Below are 7,098 nucleotides of genomic sequence, written 5' to 3'. Positions count from 1 at the left end.
CCTACAAATTACAGTGCAAGAGCTTCTGAACAACTTCTTAGCTTCATCCTATTCCCTTCTCAACCAACTGCTCTAGCTAGAGACCAGCAGAGCAGGAGTCAGACAGTGTGACAATCTGTGGCAATCAAACATCACAAAACTTATGGAAACAAAATGTAAGATGTACTTTATTAATGTAAATTATTCTAGACATTTCAACACTAGGAGAATGTAATTCAAGAATTAGTCACACTTAAAGTGAGAATTCAGAAAGTTCAGTAGGGGACAGGAGAAAGCAGTGAAGAAGCCCTGTCAAAGTCCAGAATTCAAGCCCTTGCTCAATTCCAGATCTACCCATCCAGATCTACTCCTCCTCAGAGTGCCAGTTTGGGGCCTGAAGTTGGGAAAAAAAACAACTCTACAGCTTCATACTTAAAAGGGAAGCTCAAAGACAAACTATGCTGCCTCTTTGTAACTTCTGATGCAATAAATAGTCTGATTCAGCAACAAGCCTGTCTTGATATGGTTATATACCTCCCACTGACTATGGCCTGAGCAGCCTCATGGAATACACAGGCTCATTGCTGGGGGATTTTTCACACAGGCCATCTGGAACAAGCGGTTCCATCTCTGGACACTTGTTACCAGCTCCTGTTGCACTGCCTTCACCCCACCCCTCCTGGGACAGCTTCATGGTGCTGCACAGAGGGACTTGGTTAAGCTAAAAATAGTCCATTCATCCTCCCTCTCCCTCCCCATTTTTGCCAGGTTATTTTTAAAACAGATACATTCTCTGCTCTTGTTCAACAGGCAGCTTGGCCGGAAGGGGAAGGGAGGAGGAGAAGCTGCAGCTCTGCCAGCCCAGGCTGTAAGAGAGACTGCAGAGTCCCTTCAGCCCACCTTGCCACTACGACATCACATATCCATGGCATTACAGACACACACAGGTCCTCATAATCCCAGTTTAAGCTGGTGTTTGCAAAGTCTGAGAAGGAGCATGTACTATTCCTACAGTTAGATGGAAGAGGTTTGCATAATCTTATCCCCCATATCCCAGGAGCCAGAACTAATTCTGTGCTTTTCTGATTTGACTTGGGGATTCTACGCCACCACAGCAGGACTTAGGAAATGGCTCTTCACTGTAACCCTGTCTGAGCACTCATCTTTTGTTTGCATTACTCTGCCTTGCAAGATGACAGCTATCAAGTCAGATTACTGAATGCCACTCACAGTGACACATGCCAAAAGTAAACCATTAAGACTATCTAAATAAGAGCCAGGCTTAATATGTAGGTTGCCAGGTATTACCTCTAGTAAGAAATCATTCTAGACAAGTTCAGCAATTAAAAAATTATCAAATATGTTAACTTAGTTCTTAAAATTCACAGGACTAATAAAATAAAAAACTCTTCCTGAATTCCTAAAAGAACCCTGCATTTCAAGTGCAAAGAATTTAGGCTGTCAGGAAAAAAAAAAAAGGGTTGGGGGAGGGGGGGGGAAATACAGCAATTTTTTGAAAATCCTCCTAACCCCCACTGTTTTTTCTGTGTGTTTATGAAGCCTCCGGAAATACCATGGCAAACATTCCAGCTCTACAGCAGCGAGGTCACATGACCCAAAGGCACAGCAAGGAACTTCTCTCCCAAGTTCCCTTATGGTACAGAAAAGTGATTTTTATTTTATCTTTGAAAATGAGGACCCAAGTCTAGGGAAATCTCCAGGAAACTTTCATGAGTACAGTTTTAAAAACAGGTGGTGGGGTTTGCTGTCGTGTTCCCTTTTGTTATTTATTTGCTGCATTTCTAGGCCTGCACATACTATTTTTATTATCTAAGACAAGCATCTTAGACCTATATTCAGGGGCCATTAAACACAGTATACCATTTAAGCCATCTCTAAAAAGTACTTGTAATGTTCTCTAAATCTTCTATTAGAGTTAAAATCAGTATTACTGTATTTCTTAACACAGCCATGATCTTTTCCTGGCAAAAAGTATGGCACTTAAAACCTCTCCTCCTTCTTGTCTTTCAGGATTATTTCAGCTAGCATTATTAATGAAAGGATTTATGCAAATAAGCTTTGCTAAACATTATGAAAAAAAATTACTCAAAATCTGAACCTGAATCACAACCTTGCATTTTTACAAACAATCACATGTACGTACTTGGAAATAACTGAAATGTAGGAGTATTGATGAATCATAATGTAACAAGTGAGTATTAGAAATTTGTGGTTGTCTAAAAACAACATAGAAGAAAGCATGGGGAAGGAAAAGAGTCCTGCAGTAGAAATGCACAGCAAATGGCAGGCACTCACCACTAACTTGCTTTGTAACCATGTCAGAAATGCTTCTAATTATCAGAGGTAAAAGAGGGATGGCATTTCTGCTGGAAGCAAGTTTTACACTTTAGTCTTTCCTCTCCCTTCTTTTTCAGCCTATAAATATTAGTCTTACACATTTTTCTCCCATACAGCTCTTGAAAAGGTTGAGTTTTTCAAGGCTGAGAGCAGATAGAAATGTTCATCAAGAAATGCCTTGAGGTCAACTGTCTGTAACTCATCAAAGAGCAGCACTGAAAATATGGATGGTGGATTATACGAGCATGGTAAAGCAGATTAAAAAAAATCTATGTTCTGATGATCAGTAACATTTTTTCTCTTTGGAAATGGGCTCAGTTACGTACCCCCAGTGGTGATGGTCACAGGGCACTGACTTCTTCCCTAATTTCAGGTGCATTCAAAACAACTACAGCACGGAAGTGGCTTTAGTGCTATTTCCCAACATATGGAAATCCCACTGGGATATGACAAGGATCAAAAATGGAGAAGACTCACGCAGCAGTGTAAGGAGAGGCAGCTGGTCCACAAGAAAATTATGATGTAGGTCAAATTCTAGAGAAGCACTGAACTACACTGAAAATAAGGCAGAGATGAGCTTACCTGTGGTTTTATAAAGTATTTAAAAATATCTTAAAAAAACTCCGCAAGCAAAGGAAAAACAGCAACAGAATAAGTCTGCAAAGATTATTTTTCTTAAGTGAAGAAGGAAACAGATACCCTGGAGTGCCCACTCTGTGCTTTTTAAAAAATTCTGTATAACAGCTAGACATAAGATATTGAACATATTATTGAAACTACTGCTCACTTCTACTCAGGGATTTCTGCTTAGTTTATTACAAATGCACATTTATTGGCAGCAAGTAGAACATATTATTGCTCTGTTTTATAGCTGGAATGGTGCACGCACAGAGTAATTTGTTTGTATTCCGTATCAGGATCAATACTGTACCGGGGATAGCCTGAGGAATGTTTATGCTGAGGGCTTTGCTTGCAGTGTTTTGTTGTTGCAATCAATTGACCAAACAGGGCTGCTTCTTAAAACAACAAATAAACTATGATAGTGACCAGATCAGCCATTCAAGCACCAAACACGACACAGTGTCTGGAAAAGGAATGAAGGCCCACAAGTGTTTTTACTGCTGGATGACACACACAGCTTTCCTACCTGAGTATTTCCCACCGGCCTTTCTTCCTCTCAGTAGCTGGGGACCGTTTCCTCAACGCCCTCACATAACAAGATCCATTTTCCTGCAATAAAAATACAGACACATCATGCTTCCATTTTCCTGCAGAACACAGCAGCATTTGAATCAGCTTGGTGAAAAGACCTGAAATGAATTAAGAGCATTTAGGAGTCCAACAACCAAGCCAGGAGGACCAGATCTGAGGCTGGGCTGGGGTTCTAGCCCAGCTTTTGCCACCCCCAAGTTTTTGAGACTCACTCAGCAGTTTAAGTATTACAGGTTTTCATGCCTGTAACAATGAAATAAGGAAAATATAATGAGAATTCTCTTGAGGTTTATATCAAAATTTCCTGAGCCAAATGGTAATTTTTTTTCAGTTAAAGGTCGTGCTGAAGTCTCTTTTATTCTTTTTATAAAGGGTACTCACTGACTATTGTGAGCTAAGTGCCATTAAAAAAGATAAACCAACCCCCAAACCATACTTAAAAAAATACACCGAAATACCTCAGAACCACCATCCTCTCTGTAGCAAAACAAAACAAGTTTATGGATTACACTGGCACAGCGCTGCAACTTCTAGGAAATGTATTTTTAATTATAAAGAAAGATTGCAAAGGGAGACGGAGGAATGTTTACAGGTAGTCTGTACATTGTTACATGCTGTTTCAGCAGGCAGACAAGGTGTCCTTACAGCATTATGCTGCCAAGCTCCAAAACTCAGCAAATATTGAGAAAAGGAACACAGTGACTACATTTTGCCTCTCTTTTGACTGACTTCCAAATAACTTCCGTGCAAAAAAAAAATTCCATTAAACATGAAAAAGCACATACTACTGGAAAAAATAACAACAACAACAACAAAAAACAACCAAAAAGCAACACAGCAAACCCCACACAATTTGCAACCAGTCCAGGTTCCTCCTCAACTACCAGCTGTGGGAGCAGACACTTTCATAACAACTCAAATTATGCAAAAGTCACAGGTGACTTTAAAAAAAGGCAGAAGAAAAACCCTAAGTTATTTGTAATAACTTGTTAGTTGCATTCAATGTTTGTTCTGCAGCGATATTTATCCTTTTCACTGGTAATTCACCAAGAATAAAAACATGACTGAAAACCTTCTTAGAAACAGTCATCCCACCCCAACACACCCAGTGTCACCAAGGGACTGTCTGCTTCACAAAGGGACGCTGCTGGTTTTCTTGTCTCACAAAGGGCAATTTTAGAGAAGTTACATATTGACAAGCACCCTGGGTGAGTGTTTGGCTTTAAGGCCTCATTGAACTGTGAATGTTTTCGCCCAGAATGGGTTTATTCTCTTCCAGAAGTTTTCCCCAGTGCTTTTTTTCTGCTTATGCAAGGTAGAAATAACACTTTAATTGAATCAAATTTCACATTTGTTAACATGACTTTCTCAGCCAATGCAGACTGATCTTTAATGAAGTTGTAATTAGTTATTTTAGTTTGTTTTTCCAAAGGAAAAGTTTTTTTTTTCTGCCTGCCCTAAGATCTGGGTACCATTCCAGGTGTAACTGGATGGGACTTTTGTCAGATCAGGCTATAGCATTTACCTGGACACTTGAATTTTGCCTCTCACTCCTTTCTCCTGGACTCTTACTTTCAACACTGCATTTGTGCAGCTGCATGGTTAGCTGGAATGGGGCAACTAATTTTCTTCAGCATGTTGTCTCAAACAGCTCTGCCAACACAACACAGGTAGCAGGCTCAAGACAGGAGTGATCAGCCATCATGGCAGAGGGTAGAAACAGAGGCTGTTTAAGCCAGCTTGAACTGGACTGCTGCAGCACACAAACCCAAAGCTTTGCTCCCCTCCTCTCTGCTTTATTCTGCCCATCTGTAAAACCAGCACCACAATTCCTACTTTGTTTTATAAAGCACCTCTTAAAATGAAAGGGCTAGCCATTAACATTTCTGTGAATTCGCATTACTGACCACCCACCCCTTTCATAAACCAGGTCCAAGCTGGTTCTAAGGACACTGGCACTGTCCCCGCCAGCATCTGCTCCCTGGTTTCCCCGCACAGCCTCTCAAGGGCTGTACAATGGCCCCCCCACCACTCCAGCCTGTTCTGTGCCCCCACGCCAGCCCCAGCTCTGCCAACACACTTCACAGGGTCCTGCTGGGAACAGCAATCAGCTTCTAAAAATAAAATTAGCTTCTTAAAGCCTGGTCCCTTCTCTCATCCTGTTTCTAGAAAGATCCCCAAAACTGTCTCGCTGGCAAAGTTCAGGGGTTAGCAGGCTACACCTGAGAATGAGAATAGATGGTAAAGAAGTGCCAGCTGGAAAGCCCTTATACCTGGCTTGCCTCAGCCACCCTGTCCAGGTGTGTTCTAAGCCCTGCTGTGGCACAGTAACTGGATGCTGCACAATTCCCAGCCTTTCCCACACCCACTCCTGGGGCACGGCCCGTTCCGAAGCTGCAGGAGCGGACTCCGGGAAGCACCGAGCCCTATCCGCAAAGAGCCGCCCGTGCCCGGCCAGGGAGCTGCGGGGGGGGAACGGGGAAAGGAGGGGAACCAGCAGCGCTCCAGCCGGGAGGGCCTCCTGCTCTTCCACATCCAGCAGGGGGAGCACGAAAACGCACAGGTTTTTTGGCCACAAATGCTTTTTTGGCTACGAACCGCTGGATCACAAAGCTGGACAGTCTGCGTTAGGCTACTCCTACAGAAATGTGTATGCGGTGCCTAACAAGTGCACCACGGGCAGAACTCCTGCTCCGAGCAGATCACACTGCAAAAATCAACTCTGTGGAGGAGCCACAGGACAGGCCAGGAAGGCTGCAGGAGCCGGGGGCAGGAAGGAGAGCCTACAGAGCAGGGCTGCCAACGCCAGCAATTTCATCCTGTCCCCTGCAGCACCAGGAATTTTTCCTAAAGCCAGCTCTCCAAAGTCTCATCATCACATAAAAATTTCAGCTTTCAGCTCTTTGTTTTTTTTTTTTTTTAAGGGATATATTTGTCTCTAGGCTTCCAAAGTTCAAAACCAAAGCTGTAAAAATAAACCCCAAGGATTTAAAAAACAGCAAAAGTGATAAAAGAATCCCTCAAATCTGTTGTCCGTACATCATGGGCAAAAGAATCTCAACTCTGGGAATTCCATATTATCTTCCTTTATTTATTGACAATTAACACAAACTGTTAATTGCTGTTTCAGAAATTGAGGAAGGAAAAAAAAAGGAGACTAAGCAGCCCAGTAACCACTGAGGGGAACTCTCTTCCTGCAGCTTCCCAAGGGCCAACCTCACCCAAAGACCTTTCCTCGCCCACCTCCCCTGGTTTGTGCCGGCTCTGACCCTCAGGCCTGCCCGTGCCTCTGGCACGGACAGCCGGCACGGTGTGTCTGCAGCGCCTTCCCTGCCTCCTCCTCCTCGCTTCTCACGTGTCCTTGGGCTACTCCTTGCCCCTTCATTCCATTTCCCCTGTCCCAGGCTGGACTCCTCCTCCCCAGGTCTCAATCTTCCCCAGGGATGCCCTTGCTTTGGGTGACCCTCACTGTGCTCGGGGGCAGACACGATCCCTCGGGGACCCTCCTGAAGGGCAGCCCAGGCAATGCCCCCCCCCCCCCTCCCCACC

General features: G+C 43.5%; 1 protein-coding gene across 4 annotated transcripts in view; it reads right to left on the bottom strand.

Annotated features, from left to right (window-relative positions):
* ZMIZ1 (zinc finger MIZ-type containing 1) overlaps positions 1–7,098 on the bottom strand; it is a 285,918-nt gene that overhangs the window by 214,667 nt on the left and 64,153 nt on the right. For all 4 annotated transcript variants that reach the window (XM_005417270.2, XM_031062580.1, XM_031062587.1 and 1 more), the window contains exon 2: positions 3,485–3,567. The gene's annotated coding sequence lies outside the window, so the exon portion shown is untranslated. The remainder of the gene's footprint in view (positions 1–3,484; positions 3,568–7,098) is intronic.

This window comes from Geospiza fortis, unplaced genomic scaffold (assembly GCF_000277835.1).
Source record: "Geospiza fortis unplaced genomic scaffold, GeoFor_1.0 scaffold130, whole genome shotgun sequence".
In the NCBI taxonomy this organism is placed as follows: domain Eukaryota; kingdom Metazoa; phylum Chordata; class Aves; order Passeriformes; family Thraupidae; genus Geospiza; species Geospiza fortis.
Note: the sequence above shows the minus strand (reverse complement) of the source record. Positions and strands in the feature narration are given on the sequence as shown.